General features: G+C 35.0%; 1 pseudogene; it reads right to left on the reverse strand.

Moving 5' to 3' along the window:
• Positions 1-1,752: 1,752 nt before the first annotated feature.
• On the reverse strand, positions 1,753-2,591 carry LOC122218523 (annotated as a pseudogene).
• Between the last annotated feature and the right edge of the window lie 15,621 nt (positions 2,592-18,212).

The following is an 18,212-nucleotide window of genomic DNA, read 5'->3' on the forward strand; positions in this document are numbered from 1 at the left end:
TTTGTACCACTTGAGTGCTTTGCTGCTAAATATGTTTGTAACTTCAACCAATATATAGTGTTACTTACTTTTCTAAACATTAGATCAAATTATTTAAACAATGCCTAGTACTACAAGTCATTTAATATGTGACAGTTTTGTGTACAAGAAATTGACAATGTATTTGCTATAATTAGATCTATATTTTTTTTTAATTTATTTTTAATGTTTATTTATTTTTGAGACAGGGAGAGACAGAGCATGAACGGGGGAGGGCCAGAGAGAGAGGGAGACACAGACTCTGAAGCAGGCTCCAGGCTCCCAACTGTCAGCACAGAGCCCGACGCGGGGCTTGAACTCACAGACCGACCGTGAGATCATGACCTGAGCCGAAGTCGGACGCTCAACTGAGGGAGCCACGCAGGCGCCCCTAGTTCTATATATTTTTATGCGACAGAATGCATAATTAAAGCTTAGAAACCCTCCCTGCTGACTATTATGTGTTTGGCAGAAATTTGTTGTTGATGTTATCATTATTGTTGGAATGTACAAGTGTGGGCGAAGGGTTTTTAGAGAGAAATAATCAAAAGTGGGGCCGTCATATATTTGTGGATTGGTCTGTGGTATCCATTCAACTTTCTTGCAGTCTGCTTACCTGTGATACATAGGCTGAAAAGTTAAACCCCATGGACCTAATTCTTAGTATGTAGAGTTTTGGTTGGAGACAAGGGACTGCCAATTGGGTATGTTTACTGAGATTTGAAGGTTGAAGGTAATAAAGAGTACCCTTCTACAGTTAATGTCAATGCTGAAGATATTAGGTTCTCTACTGAAGTGTTCAGATGTCCATTCACTGTCTTCATGGGTGACAGACAGCTGTTATAGTTCTATAGCTTCCAGATTTTTGATTTACAACTAGAGAGGTATGTTCTTGAATTCAACAATTCTTCCTAGTTCCTGCCATTCCTGTTTAGTGCAGATATAGAAGCTCCCATGTTGCTCTAGTCTGTATGTAGTATCATTTAGCAATTGTTCTTGAGGACAAGCCTAGACTCTGCTTCCCTAGCTGTTTCAAAGGTTTTTCAATTACCTAATTACTTGTAACAAAAAAGAATGTATTATGTTTAAAATAGTTGGAGAAAATTACTTTCCTTCCTCTTATCTGGGATTTATTATCACATATTGTAAGAATTCTCAAATGATACCTCCAACTGTATTATTCATATATTGTGCCCTTGGCCCAAATGCAAGTTTCTCCTACATTAAAACTAAATCATTTCACTTGCATCTGTATGAATTCTTGATCATTATGAATAATAATGGGTGCATAGTAAGCACTTACTTATTTCAATGAATGCATTTTCATATTCTTACTATAATTGTATTTAGAGAATAAATATTTATTAGATACTTTTTATGTTCTAGATACTATTCCATGTACAGAAGTAATGAAGTGGGTTTTATTTTTCTTACTTTTTTTAAACTATGTTACCTATTATTATTTTGCAATATATTTCCAAAAAAATGCAGTTGCTGTTGCCTTAACTGCTATAAGACCCTCATAAGCAAAGCAAGTCCACCTGTAGCATTTGTCCTTTTTACCACTGATTGGGGGGAAATGTCCAATAAGATGTAAAATGCAGCATATGCAATCATGGAATCTAAAAACTTTTCATGATAACGTGTTGCAGATTGCACTTGACAGTTCACCACTACAGTGGAAACCTGGACCCTGCTTGATTCACGTAGTCTTTGAGACCCAAACTGGAGTCATCAGGAAAATGACCGATATGCAAAGTTTGCAGCTGTGCTCAGTTAATTGGCTCCATCCTCCAGGAGTAAGCCCACCCGGGACACTGAGCTGTTCTGCTCCTTTGTGGGACTCTATTTCCACAGGCTTATCTCAGATTGGGACCAACATCTCTTCTCCAATCTCACTTTTCACCCAACTCGCTGAGCCTTCATATCCTTGGTTGATACTATTGTTGATGCCAAAGCGTCTGCTTTCAAATCTGAATGGACCTGCAACATGCATCTTTGAACAGCCATTTGAAAAGTAAAGCTTAATAACACCTTTCATTTGTAACAAAGTCTCTTCACGGAGATTTCTCCAAGACTTATTACCAAGACCATCTATGTGCAAAACCACTGCTTTGGAGCATTTGCTTGTAGTTCCCAGAAAACAAAACAAAACAAAACAAAACAAAAAACTGAGCTTTCCTTCTACATGAATTCATTTATTTTAAACCAACACCATCTGCCATCTTGAAAGACCGCATGAAGAATGTCATACATTTCAGAAGCCAGCAGTTTTGTTTCTCCTGGAATTGTAGTCTTCTGTATAATATTTTGCAAACAGCATCATCCCCAGTTCTCCGTCCATCTTTTCTCTGTTAGCGTGGCATTCTGCCAAGTACTGAAGAGCAAGCAAAGCCAAATGGACAACAGAGGGGTTGGGAAGGTCCATAAGTAAGATAAGGTCAGGCAGACATCCATGACATCGTAGACAATGGTTCTTCTACTTAGTAGATCTTTTGGTGGATCTCGTAACTGGTTAACTAATGTGAGAGAACATTAGGTTCTTTATTCATAGTAGAGAAGGAAGAATTCATCCTCTATGCCATACACAAACAAAATCTTCTTAAATTCACGCCAGAGCTTCAGGAGTCCAGAGCCTGTTGCACTATCAAGGTCACACCAACACATGAGGTTGAGGGACCCAGGAGTCACAGAGCGGGTCCCTCTATTTAGAGCCGTGATCTCAGTAACGGCAAATGACCAGGCTAACTCTGGGAACCAAGGAGTGAGAAAGCTGGTGACAAAAGGTTCTACAGACTCACCCATGACCCCGCAACATCCGTCAGTTCTTGATTTTTATCTTATGGGGCATATAGATTAGTGGAAGTTTTCAAGTAGCAAGGCATAGCAGAAAATGTCTTTATTTGTTCCTGTTGATACAAGGTTGTCTTAATTTTACTCTGAAACAATACATTTTTGAGCATTTTTTTTGGTAGCTAGACACATTTCTTTCTGTAAATAGTTTTTATGACATTCTTTTTAAAATGGTGATGATGTTGGTAAATTCCAATTTTCTTATCAATCCCCCAAATCATGTAAGATCATATGTCAATACACAAATATCTAACTGGTTTTTGCTCTCTGTTTTAAGTATCTGTGGATTCACAGCTAAGTAAGCATTGATATTTTAATATTAGAATCAAATTTAAAGACCAATAAGTACTGTTTTATATATTAAATGTTCTATTATAAATTATATTTCATTGTATCAAATAAAATAACTTATATATTAAAGAATTCCATTGAAAACGGGACAATTTAGTATAAAGATGTAGTCAAAAACTGGTTTGTCTGATCCCCAGACTTCCACCACTGTATTTCTTCTTTGCATTTATGTATCTATCTATCTATTAGAGATAGCAAAGTTGAAGACATCCTAATACCTTCATTATGAAACATCATTATAATACTAAAAAACTCTTCCCTGCTGTTTGCAGATGATTGAATATGTCCTGTATGACTTAACAAGACACATGATTTAATATTTTTGCAGAACTGAGGGAATGCTCGGAACACTTCTAATACCATTAAATCTAAGATTATTCTTACATAACTTGTCTTCATGGTCATGACATCTTGACACTATGATCTTCCTCAAGCTTTCGAATAACAAACAAACCAAACGGTTAACTCTTGAGTTTTGAACCAGATTATCTCCTTCATCTATCATTGAGAGAATCAAGAGAATCACTGGTTTTTCTGACCAGTGTTGTCAGCCATTAATTTCCATACCTACATTGCTGTAGATTTTTTCAAGGAAACTCCAGTACGATGAACTTGGTGATTCTAACGTCAAAACTCACTTGAAGGTTTGTTGTTGGTTTTGTTTATGTATCATGTGTGTGTCTATAGATATACACACATACACAGATATTTAGATAGGTATTTATATAGACAGATTATAGATGATAGATAGATAGATAGATAGATAGATAGACATATCCCAGATACCTTAGTGTAAATATGGCCTTTCACATTCTTTCATTTGGTGACATCACCAAAGTTTCCCTAAGAAATAAATTTTTATTTTTCTTTCATGATTTCAAATATTCCTGCTGACTTTTAGAGCACTAGGAAGAAACTCCCATTGCTTCAAACATATCTGAGTGTAAGCAGGACCACCAATGACCTCAGAGATTAGGGAACAATTAATCCTTTTAAATTGACACCAACTGTTTCTACTCTTACTATTAATGTTACCACCACTGCACCTTTAAATTCTTACTGTCGTTTTTACACACTCTGCCTCAGTCCTTTGGGGAATTATTATTGTCAGCAATATATTTTTTTTTTTCATTCTCGCTTCAGTGCTTCACAGATGAGTGCAAATTTCTGCAATTTCCACTTCTCCCTCCAAGTCTTTACTTCCTCACCCCTGTCTGGCTCCTTTTTTCAATCCTCTGACTCCTCTCATGTAGCTAAAAGGACCCTGTGTTAACACTGATAAATTTAAAAAGACTCATGCCCTTAAGGAACTCATCGCCTACCAGGGAAAACCCAGTGATAAACAAGCAAACGTAATATGTGTTGCCCACTGATGTCACCCAAAGGGGAAGTTGTCACCTATCCCAGAAACCTGATTGTTTCCAGGGGCAAGAATGTGACAACCTGTTTTCTCTGGGCTCTCTGCCTTGATGTCATGCCTGGAATTTTCAGCATTCTGGGAAATGGAAGAAGTATGCAAAATTGTCCAGAGTACAGAGAATGGAAAAACCTAACAGGGCCATATCTGAGAAAAGTGAACCTGAGCAAACCACAACAGAGAAGTACCTAATAATTGTTCAAACTAAAAGCTAATAGTAGTAGAGTGCAAATCATACACCAACCAAAGGTCTAACTGTACTAATACTTTATATGTGTATTAATTAAATTATTAATGAAAATGGTTTACATGTGAGGGAATGAAGGCCCTAAGAAGATAAACCTGTCCAAGATTAGAAAGGGAGTAAGTGGCAGAGATGTCACCTGAGCCCAGGATGTCTGGCTACAGATACAGGCCTCTTAAACCCCATAGTATATAATTTCCTCGCACAATCTGGAAATTTTTCTGAGATGCCATAAAATCAAATTGTGCCACACACATATACATAGCACATATGTGTTCACACACATATACATGTAATATTCATATAGCTTCTAACAGTTCACAAAGTATTCTCACATGTAAGTCTCTATCACATCCACAACTCTCAATGTTAACTAGGATCACAATACATAAAAAAAAAATCCTAAAGCTTCGAAGTCTGAAGAGAGTTATTCAAATTTACATTGATTATAAGATTTGCCTCTAAGTCTTCCAACTGCATGGCCAGACGTTCCCCATAGCTATATCAATATTGCTTTTAAAACCTGATATAAAACCCAAATAAGAAAATAATGGATAGATACAGCTGGAACTGATCTCCTTTACAGATGGTTTTTATGTGTTATGATTGAAGACACTTGTTAGTCCTTCTCAGTTTCATCTAAGCAGTGGAAACGGCATATAGTAATTTATCTTCATGGAACCAATTATATTTTCAAAGATACTGTGGTTGAAATTATAATTATATATATATATATATATATATATATATATATATATATAGATACATATACATGATATTCACATTATAATTATAATTATAATGTGAAATATTTTATTAAGATTTCTTGGAACATACAAGATATCACTCTACCTCAGGGCCTTTGCACGGACAGTTTCTTATGTCTGAAGGGCCCTCTTCCTTATACACATGGCTTGCTCCTCACCCTCTTGTCTTTGACCAAATGTTTCTTCTTCAAAGACTTTTTGCTGATCAATCTTTAAAACTGTAGTCTTCCTTCCCACTCTCCTACTGCTGGTTCTTCATTTTCTTTCTTTCCTGCTATATCTGTTAACATTTATGATCATCTGGAATACATTATAGGTATTTATTTGCTTATCTTTTGTATACATTTCCACGGCAATATAAGCTCAAAAAGAGGAAGAGTTTTTAATTGTTTTTTATACACTACTCTATCACAACAATTTTCCGGAGTATGTTAGGCCTTCTATCTATTTTTCATCTATCTATCTATCATCTATCTATCTATCTATCTATCTATCATCATTATGTGTTGAATAAAATACATGTATTTTTTACTCTCTAAGTTAGCCATACAACAAGTTATACATGGATCAGCATGTACCATTTTGATGTGTTACATCATTTTCATGGCTAATATGTCTGAATGCATATTTGCACCAAATGACACAATTGTATTTTCCTTACCATAATTATACAGCTAGAAAGGGTAAAAATAATAATGGATGATACCTATATCACCTTACATGTGCCAGGCACTTTTTAAACACTCTACTTACAGTAACTCATTTATTCCTTACAACAATACTTTGAGATAGCTATTATTATATTATCCTCACTTTATTGGATGTTAAAAATAAGGTACAGCTGGCACATGGTCAAACTGCATAGTCAATTATTTCTCTGAATTATATTTTCATCTACTTTTGGTGAAATCTTTTATTGTTGGTATAATGTTGCAGATATGCAACATCCAACAAAAACACATTTTTACCAAATTGTTATTAACTGTAAGTACTCCTCAATGCTTTCTTGTGTTTCATAACTTATTTGGAACTTTTGTATATAACACTGCCACTGATTAGAACAATTTTGCAATTTAGATTACCAAACAAAGCATCATCGTATGCTTGGAAATATTTGTAGTATTGCTATGAAAATGACTTTCAGATACATTTTGAACAAAGAGTTATGCTAAATAAATGAGAATAGGAAAATTAGTCAGCATTCATTCTAAAGAAATAACACAAATTTCTATTAAGTATTTTCAGTTAGATTGCAAATGCTTCTTATGAGAAAATTAATCTTATTCATAGCATACATTAAAAAATGTAAGCATAAGACTTCAAATACACGGAGAGTTATTGATGTGCTGTATGCTTCATAAAGTTTATTCCTCATATCTGTTCTGTTATTAATATAAAAGAATTATATATTAAAAATACAGAAAAGGTTTTTAGATCATTTAAAATCCATTAAAAGCTGAGATATTCTTATAATTAATTTTCCACTGAGATGAGAATTCAGAACCTTGAAATAACTTGCAGATGGGCATTGTCATAGTGAAGAGAACCTTTGTCATCTTCCAAGAATTATTTTACTCCCTAGTAAAAATTCAAAGAACATTTGTGTTCCACAATCAAGGTTGGCGGGCTGGGTCTTGGAAGGAAGATTGGGTGGCTTTCAATGCAATTTAATTTTACTGGTATTTATCGAACTTAAAATGTTTTTCCTGTTAGCTTCTTCTTATTTTTTTTATATTTAAGAAAATTTTTTTTAACATTTATTTACTTTTGAGACAGAGAGAGACAGAGCATGAACGGGGGAGGGTCAGAGAGAGGGAGACACAGAATCCGAAACAGGCTCCAGGCTCTGAGCTGTCAGCACAGAGCCCGACACGGGGCTCAAACTCAGGGACCATGAGATCATTACCTGAGCCGAAGTCGGCCGCTTAACCGCTTAACCGACTGAGCCACCCAGGAGCCCCTAGCTTCTTCTTTTTAAATGGAAATACCCCTTGGAAAGAAGGTATTGTCAACTCAGTTTTTTATACCTTCATTCCTTTCCTGATTCTTGAAAGAGTGACATAGACCAAGGCAACTGATTCTGTGCTAATAATAATAGGGAAAAAAAGGTTTTCATCACGGCACGTCATGATGAACATTGTCACTAGCATAAGTTTTTCATTAGAACAATTTATTAGTTGTTTATTATTGTGAAACATATTACCCCTAAAATTACCGATAGAATACAACACACATTTATAACCTCACAGTTTCTGTGAGCCATGAATCTGTGAACTGCAGTCATCACAAGGCTAGATTGGATCCTCTTTCTGGCTTAGTCTCTTGATGATGGGCAGGGTTTAGCTCCTCCGATGTTTTCAAACTAAGAGGTCAGTCCCTCACAAGCTGTTGTCCCGAAACCTCCCTCAATTCCCTGTCACATGGACCACTCTATAGAGCAATTTACAACATGGCCCCTTGCTTCATTAGAGCATGGAAGAGGGCAAGACACATTGCCACCACAAAGAAAAAGCTAGCAAGCAGAAGTCACAGAGCTTTGTAGTGTAATTATGGAAGTGGTATTATGTCTCACTTGGCATATTTTATTCATTAGAAACAAGTCACTAGGTCCAGTATACACTAACAAAGCTAATAATCACCTTTAGCTTATAAAATAAGTTATTTATTCATTTAAAAACTTATGAGAGAACTTCATTTTTTATGGTAAATCACAGAATATCAGTTTAATTTCCTAAATCAACTGGAGTGTTTCCTTTGCAATTTAAATATGTTCTCATGTCCAAAATGAAAACAACAACGACAACAACAACACATTTTATGGTTTCACCCTGTCTATCAATAGAGAGAGCATTCTTGAAAGAGCATTCTGCACTCAAGAGGTCAGTTTTCTCACTACCAAGTCGCCTCCAAGCCCCAATACAAATAGACTCTCCTCCACCACGCCATTGAATCGCCCTTTTTGTTGTTTTCCATGTCAACAAATCCAAAGGACATTGGTCGGCCTTTATTAGCTGACCTAGTGTCATTGTTTTACATAGTTGTTCCTCCCTCTCTTGAAACAGAACTTTCTTTATCCATGCACGGTGCAGTCACACTATACAGTCACAATATGGTCACAAGGGATCCACTGAGACAGACAAATCTCCATTTTCTTCTGTGTTAATTTGGGAACCTAAGTACTGTGGCTACAGAGAGATGGGTCTTTGCATCAGGGACACATTTTTGAGAGGGGCCTTCTTTTCCTCAAAGAAAAATCAATAGTGATGAAAGCTCTCCCAAGAAGGAAAAGGCCCTTGGGGGCAGAAAGATCCATCTGGCTCCAAAGCTGCCTTCCTGGAAACAGAATTAGTACACATGGTTCCCCTCTGCCATTTTCTCCTTCCCCAAGGTAACTGAATGACTTCAGGAGTTGAACACTTAGGAACAATGTATTTAATCAAGAGTGAGGAGAATTAATTATTAGCACCATATATAAAGGTGCCTACCATAGTCTTACATATTTTCTGTCCCAATCCATGGCTTATGAGAAATTCTTCAGACATAATAAAGGTATTGTTTTTGATAAAAATAACACATATTTCTAGAAATGACTTCATTGCCAAATGTTGATTTTAGTATTACTGCCAAGCACACTAGTTATAAAATTACACATATTCTACTAACTGCTATTTTGGGACCATGTTATTTGAAACAGGTGATTACTGAAGGTGTTGCAATTTTTCTAGCATATTGCTTATTCAATATTTGATAAGTGTTGCTAGCAAACTATTTGGAATGGAAACATTGAAGACAGGTATGAGATATTTGGCCAAGGTTTTGTGATTACATGTGAAATATTTTGACAGGAGCTATGTATAGGGAAAAACCTTTAGAGACAAAAAACAGGATTTTCTAGTAGGTAGCTAATGTGATGTATTTCTTTAAACAACTAGATAATCTGAATACATTTTCAAGTTCTAGTGCCTTCTTGATCTCTATTAACACCAAAGACATCACTTTGGGTGCTAAAGTAATAATTTCAAAACAATGTAGAAGTGACTTTTGAATTACTTTACATGAAAAAAAAAATATTCATACATAGCATTATTAGTATTTTCTTATAATATATAACATATCATATAACATAACATATAACATAACATATAACATATAATATATCCTTTGTATCATAGGTTCTTTTCTAGTTAGTTTTATTTTTACTATTTTTTAATACATGTTTTTTCTTCTGCTATAGCAAGGGATTTGGAGATTCTGACATTTGTTCTGTCATGAATTCTCTGGTCTTTAGTTTCCTGGTCTCTAAATGTGGATATTGGACTCAATGCTGTATAACATCTCATCTAGATGTATCCTATGAGTTAATGAGCATCAGTTCCTTCAGAGAAAGATTTGTACCATTCTTTCACTTATTTTCTAATGGGATTTAGTATGTGGTAGGCACTTCATAAATATTTGGGAAAAGATTAAGTTAATGCATATTAATATTATTTTACATTAACTTTATTTAATATTTGTTAAATATTTGTGTGTTAGATAGGATCTCAGAAGAGAAAAAAAGACATCAGGTAAAACCTAAGTTAATCTGAAAAGGCAATACATATTTAATTAATAATGCATCAATATTTGTTCCTTAATTGTGATGAATGCACCGTATTTTATAAAATGTTAATAATAGGGGATACTGGGTGAAGGGCATACAGAAACATTCTGTAATAGCTTCTGAATTTTTCTATAAATCAAAAACTATTCTACAAATGAAAGTTTGTTGAAAAGCAAACAAAATATTTCTTCTGTTCATTGGGTATGGAGGTTGTCCTTTTCTTTCTTTTTTTTTTTTTTTTTTTTAAATTTTTTTTCAACGTTTTTTATTTATTTTTGGGACAGAGAGAGACAGAGTATGAACGGGGGAGGGGCAGAGAGAGAGGGAGACACAGAATCGGAAACAGGCTCCAGGCTCTGAGCCATCAGCCCAGAGCCTGACGCGGGGCTCGAACTCACAGACCGCGAGATCGTGACCTGGCTGAAGTCGGACGCTTAACCGACTGCGCCACCCAGGCGCCCCGGAGGTTGTCCTTTTCTTAATGTTTATTTTCCAAATAATCCTTAAAGTTTTATCAATTAATTTGTCCTCAGAACTTGTTAGGAAATATTTAAACAATAGAAAATTAGCTACTTTTTTTTTTTATAATTAGCACATCTGGGAGATATAAGTTTATCCTTTAAAACTTCAGCCTCTTTTCTTTTCCTCAGATCAAAAACAAACGTTGGAAAAAAAAACTTGTTTTTGTATATCTCTCCACATCAGCACATTTTTTTTTACTTTTAATCACAAATATGTCAAGATACTAAAATATCAAATGATATAAAAGGCAAATCAGCAATCAAGACAAGTTCTTATACCCTGCAGAAACAACAATGAGTCACTTTATACAACTGCCTTAAGACTTCAAGGTCAAAATATAGTCTCTTTAATTGTTAAGTGCTGTCAAATACGATAAAACAAAAGTTTTAAGTAAAATGAAACCAGAAAGCAAATAAATCTGTAAGGCAGTGTGAGTCTTGTTTGTGGATTATAAAACAATCTAATTTAAAAAACTGAAGTCATTAAACACTGAATACAATGAAAATAATTGGAAAAACTTGCTTCTAAACCTCAGCTGAAATTAATCAGTTTCAAACATCAGGGAGGATATAGTAAGTAGACTTAATGTCTAGGGTCCCAATAAAAAGCATGCGTTTATGTTAAATGATTATTATGTAAATAGATACTTTGTTAAATCTAGCTTTTTTTAAATTACACTACATATTTAATGATATTTATAAGTAAAGAAGCATAAGGTAGGTAAGACAATTTTTTTCAGGGAACTGAATACATTAAAAGTGTATTGAAAAAAAGTGTATTGAAATACATGCAAATATTGGATATATTGACTACATTTATAAAATAAATGTATTTCTACTATGTGTGCTATATATGTTGTTCTATGTTCTTCAGTGTAAATCTAGCTTTATGTATTATTGCACCGACTTTTCTAGGATGTGATTTTTAAGTCTGAAATAATCATTTGGATATTTGTAAGGTATTGACTTTTGTGTAATGCTTGCAAATTATGTTGGTATTATAATTTTGCTTGCATGGTCCAGTTTACAATACTTTAAAAGTGCTGTGCACTGATAGGTCAATGAATATGCATTGCATGAATGAATGGATGGATGAATGATTGGCTTCATGAGGTAGTAAAGATGCTTTCTCTATCTACAATACACTTCCTCCTAATCACTAGTGATCAAATCCTCATGCAGTTATTAAGGCCCATTTTGACTGGTAATATTTCCGTTGAATATTTTTCTCCGCTTTCATATACTGCTTCACTTTTTTGAAGCTCCACAATACTTTGTAGCTTCCTTGCATCGCTCATATATCTCTGCTTCATATTGTTCAGTCCAGTGTGTACTGGCCAGTCACCTTGAAAGAACGCGTCTTAGGTAAATGCACACCAGGAACTTTAAGGAAAGTAACCCTCTAAAAGTATCCACGCATAAACTATCAACACTGTCCTCAAGTCTTGCGGCTCCTTTTTAGCTATATCCTTTTTTTTTTTTTTTTTTTAATGTTTACTCACTTTTTTGAGACAGAGACAGAGTGTGAGCAGGGCAGGGGCAGAGAGAGAGGAAGACACAGAATCCGCAGCATTTTCCAGGCTCTGAGCTGTCAGCACAGAGCCCGATGCAGGGCTCGAACTTAGGAACCATGAGATTATGACCTGAGCCGAAGTTGGACGCTGGCTCCAACTGAGCCAGTGAGCCACCCAAGCACCCCTAGCTATATATATCCTTTCTTATCTCTCTGCTCCTATTCCCATTACAATTCAAAGTACCGTCTTTATATTGATCATTCTAGAATCTTTTCTTCTTGCTTGGCTATGGCACCTTCAATTTACTTCACGGTGCAAATTTTAAGATGTGTCCTTTAGTCTCATGTCCCTCTACAATTGGTCAGATGCACTTCTCTGCACCTACTCTCATTCTGACCCCCTCAATCCTTTGGATTTAATAAATAGATACTCTCTTCATCTTTTCTTATTTGTGTTCTTGTCTCAGATTATAAACTGTTTCTACTCTCAGTTGTGCCATATAAACTTGAGTGTCTCCAATTTCTATATTTCAATTTCTTTCTCAGCAAAACAGCAAACAGTAAACATAACACCGGTAAGAGGACCTGCCTATTTGGAGTAGTATCCGGCAGACATTAAGGGCTCTGTAGAAGTTTGCTATTCATATTTTTAAACCCGCTTATATACTCACCTCTACCTTATAGAAAGCTTCTATTCAGTGTCACATTCCAAAGAAATACATTTAATTTTCAAAAGACATCTAACACAACCTGTTATATCCTTGCTAACTCTTCCAAACTATATCCATCGCACAACAGTGTTTCTAAAAAGATATGTTTATAATCCATGTTTGCAGTTTACTTTTTCCTCTTCTATCTTTAAGTCAACTCCAAGCAGGATTTCTTCCACAAAGTTTTGCTGAAAAAGGTTGCAGGTGGCCACCTTCATGCTGAGGCTAAAAGTCAATGTATCGTGTTCATTTCTTAATAGGCGTTTTTAAAGAGTAGATTTGGGGGGGGGGGTGCCTGAATGGCTCAGTCTCTCTCTCTCTCTCTCTCTCTCTCAAAAATAAATAAATAAATAAATAAAATAGTAGATTTAGGTTTACAACAATATAGATCAGAAGTTACAGAGATTTGGGGATGTCTGTGTGGCTCAGTCAGTTAAGTGTCCAACTGTTGATCTCGGCTCAGATCATGATTTCATGGTTCATGACTTTGAGCCCTGCATTTGGCTTTGTGCTGACAACCTGGAACCCGCTTGGAATTCTGTCTCTCCCTCTCTCTGCCCCTACCCTTTCATTCTTTCTCTCAAAATAAATAAATAAACTTAAAAAAATTCTTAAAAAAAAAAGGAGTTACAGAGATTTCCCATATACTCTCTGCTCCCGTGCATGCATAGCCTCCCTCATTATCAACACCATCCCCCCACCAGAGTGGTCCATTTGTTAAAACTGATCAGTCTACATTGCCACAGCTTTATCACCCACAGTGCAGAGTTTACAGTACTGTTCACTCTTAGTGTTGTTCAATCTAGGGGATTGGACAAATGTATAATGACATGTATCAACCATTATATTATCATACAAAATAGTTTCATTGCTCTGAAATCTCCCTCTTCCTTTTTGTAAATATTGAGCAATATTTTAGAGGATTACCATCCCCATCCTTCCTTCCATGATCACTGTTTTCTTTGTCTTCTGGGATATTATATTCTTCATTTTTTTTTTTTTCTTATTTCACTATCCCTTCTCAGTCTTCTTTGCTGGCATTCACTCCTCCAGTAGTCACCAAAATTCTTCCCCATATTCTTTTCATTGTATTTATCACTAATAGGTATCGTCAAATTACCATGTCCAAAAAGTACTGTTTATCTCTACTAAAAAAGCGGCCATCAAAATGCAGTCTACCAATGTCTTCTCCAACTCAACTGATTCTCAACTGTGCACTCTCTATCCAGTTGTATGGCTAAAAAAATGGTATCATCTGTGAGTCCTCTATATCTTCTCTAGCTTCTCTAATCTGACTGGTTCTCACTGCTAATATTCGACACATCCATTTTCCCATTGCCTATTTTTGTCTCCAAATCACCAAATTTTATATCTAGCCTTTGCTTTGCCTGTACATTGTGGGGACTCCCAGATAGATTTATTCTCTGTTTTCTTTTATTCATATGAGATATACTTTCATGGATGAAACTAAAACATCCCTAGGTCTAAACTCTCAGTCTTAAATCTTTATTTCTTATCTCACCAAGATACTGCATCCCAAGAGGATATCTCTTCTTGGATTGATAAATATCAGAGTAAACATTCAAAATGCCCCACTCAATTTCTCTGTTGTTCCACTTTCTTTTTATCTATTAATTTTCTTTTGAAATCTTTAAAAAATGACTTCAATGTTTACTTTCTCAGGAAAAATAGCTATATTCAATAAATTTTATTGTAATACCTGATTGCAAATCATGTATGATTTAAGCATTAATCATACTCATGACTGAAAGGCTTGAAGGAATTTGCAGATACTGAAGACTATTTCAACCGCAATTTGTTTCCAAAATCATGGCTTGCCATAAGCCACTGGGGAGTGAATTTCCTGAAGTGGAACATGCCTAATCGTTCTGCTATATCCTTGGTATCCATTAAATTTTCCCCCAATGAAGTTGATCAATGCTACACAATTTAAGCATTTTAGATAATATCTAGATAATAACAATAGATTCCTCTAATGATTAGGACCAGAAAAAATGAGACATGAATTAATGTTACACTAAAATAATATCTCAAGTTAATACAATGAGTTTTTAAAAGTGTTTTCAGGATAATATATTTCAGGTCTGATTGTTAATGAAATCAAGATCTCAAAGTATTCGTTTGTATTTTGAATCATGATCAGAAACTTATCTTTATTTTATTTTATTTTATTTCATTTTATTTTTTAATTTTTTTATGTTTATTCATTTTTGAAAGACTGAGAGAAACAGAGCACAAGCAGGGCTGCGGAAGAGAGAGAGGGAGTCACAGCTCTGTGCTGTCAGCACAGAGCCCAACGTAGGGCTCGAACTCACAAACCCCGAGATAATGACCTGAGCCGAAGTTGGACACTCAACCTACTGAGCCACCCAGGTGCCCCATAAACTTATCTGAGTTTAAATTGCTGTCTTTAACATATGTGGAATTTTTTTTTATCTGTAGCATAGGTTGCTGTTTATTAGGGTAATACATAAAACATAATTAATCAATTTATAATAGATGAAAGTAGAGAAAAAGAAGAACCTTATGTAACTATCACTACACACTTTCACTTCTTCTACTGTTCCATACTGTACCTGATCTTTTCCTGCAGAGATGAATCACATTTAGTTTTGATTACAGTAAAAATTTCACTGGGCTTATATTAAAAATCAGTCCCACGCTAGGGAAAAGAGTTTTTTGGAAGTAGAGTTCACTCTTTCACATGATTGACTTGGTAATGAGACTTTTCAGTGATAACATTTTGAGCTATTTTGTTTTACAAGTTCAATAAGCTTTGATCTCCTTGCCTTTCTTTAGGACCTTTTTTACACTAATAATGTTGAGACAAAAAAGCTGCTTATTCAAAAGTAAATTTAAAAGTTTGCATTGTAAGTTGGAGCATTAAAGATATGCTTCAAAATATTTATGTACAGGAATCAGTCTATCAATAATTGACAGGCAACTACCTCAAGGCAGAGACATACTTCCTTCAAAATGTATGTGATCATTTATTCATTTATTACTCTTTTTATTATTATTAACTGGAGATGCTCATTGATTTTGCCTCTGGGTAAATATACAGAAAGGAACAGCTTTAATCACTCCTCTACCTGATTGATCCTTTCATGTCATTTAGATAAAAGATTGAATAAATAGGACGACTTTATGCTTTGATTCACAGGTCAAGGCTCACATTCTTGTGTCTCTGGAAAGCAATTACAGAGCTATGAAGTCATCAGGAGAAACAACTTTCCTCCCTCTGGTATACACTTAAAGTTTTTTGGGTGTTATTAGTTTAGCAATAAAAAATACCTTGATACTATTAGACAAACTAATTTCAAATGATAGGTATTTTTTGGATGTAGAAAATCAGGAGAAGGTGGTATTACTAAATAATAATAGCAATAACAATAATAATAATGCAGTAAAACTATTATCACTATCCACTGAAGATTTACTATGTGCTAAATATTTTTTTAAGTTTTTTTAAGGTTTTTTAACTTAGATACCTTATGAAGCACTGTTATTTTCATCTCACAGATGAGGAAACTAAGGCACAGAAAGGCCATTGAACTTTCCCAAAGTTACTCAATTAATAAGTGAAAAGACTGGGATATGTACTCAGGTAAGCTGCTTCCAGATTTTACAATAACTGATAGCAACAACTTCTTCTTCTTCTTCTTCTTCTTCTTCTTCTTCTTCTTCTTCTTCGTCGTCTTCTTCTTCTTCTTCTTCTTCTTCTTCTTCTTCTTCTTCTTTTAAGTTTGTTTATCTATTTTGACAGAGACAGAGAATGTGGGCGGGGGGAGAGGCAGAGGGAGAGACTCTCAAGCAGGCTCTGAGCCACCAGTGCAGAGCCCGACCTGAGCTGAAATCAAAAGTCGACAACGAACTGACTGAACCATCCAGGTGCCCCCAAAGCAACTTCTAGTTTCAAATGTCCATGAAGTATGACCAGATACTCTGCATGTACTTCCATGGAACCTAGACCCAGTGCCTTAAACTCAGTCTATTTACTTTCTATGCTTGATTATTGGATTTAATCATTGACTTTAGTGCCTCCCTGTAGATCCAGTAGAGAAATATTCTGACATCTCAACTCAAAGGTCTTTTATCCTAAATTTTGTTTTTCTTCAACTATACTGGATAGGGAATATTACATCATTTTATCAAGGATTATTCAAGCAACTACTTCCTTGTTATATTCATATTACAATATAAACTTCATAAATTATTTTAAGAAACATGATGATACTTATATTTAGCTATAAATTGAGTAAGTTTTCCTCATTATGCTCATGAAGACTCATAAGACTACAGAGGTATTAAAAAGATTTAAAGTATATTTTAATTTTCAAATATGTAGAAGATATATATGAAAACTTTAGTTTTGTTGGAGATAAAATTCAAGTTAGATCTTCACTTTCAAATGTGGACAGATTAAGTGTATTTCTAATTTAGAAACAGGAAATTTAAAGATACTATTTACTGTTAACATACTAATTATACTTGACAATGCATATGTGTAATGTATACTTTTTTTTAAGTTTTTATTTATTTTGAGAGAGAGAGAAAGAGAGAGAAAGAGAGCATAAACAGGGGAGGGGCAGAGAGAGAGAGGGAGAAAGAGGATCCCAAGCAGGCTCTGAGCTATCAACAGAGAACCTGATGCGGGGCTTGAACCCACAAATCAGGAGATCATGACCTGAACCGAAATCAAGAGTCAGACACTTAACCGACTGTGCAGCCAGGCACCCCAGAAGCCTTAAATTTATACAAATATATTTATTAACCAAATATATGTACTTATTAATTGTAAAGATGAATTTTGAGTAATGGTTTCTGTTTTAGACTTGGCTATATATCACACAATAGGTAAGTATTTCTTTATCTTGCTTAATTCCTGGGGTTAGGACTTCCAGTACCCCGTTGGATAAGAAAGGTGAGAGTGGGCACCCTTGTCTTGCTCCTGATCTTAGAGAAAAAGCTTATAATCTTTTACTGTTGAGTATGATGTTAGCTGTGGATTTGTCACATGTGGCCTTTATTATGTTGATATATGTTCCTTCTGTATCCAATTTGTTGAAGGTTTTTACCATGAGAAGATGTGATATTTTGTCAGTTATATTTTCTGTACCTACTGAGATGATCATATGATTTCTATTGTTCATTCTATTAGTGTACTATGTCAGGTTTATTGTTCTGTTCATATTGA

The sequence above is a fragment of the Panthera leo genome, chromosome B1, assembly GCF_018350215.1.
Source record: "Panthera leo isolate Ple1 chromosome B1, P.leo_Ple1_pat1.1, whole genome shotgun sequence".
NCBI classification, from domain to species: Eukaryota; Metazoa; Chordata; class Mammalia; order Carnivora; family Felidae; genus Panthera; species Panthera leo.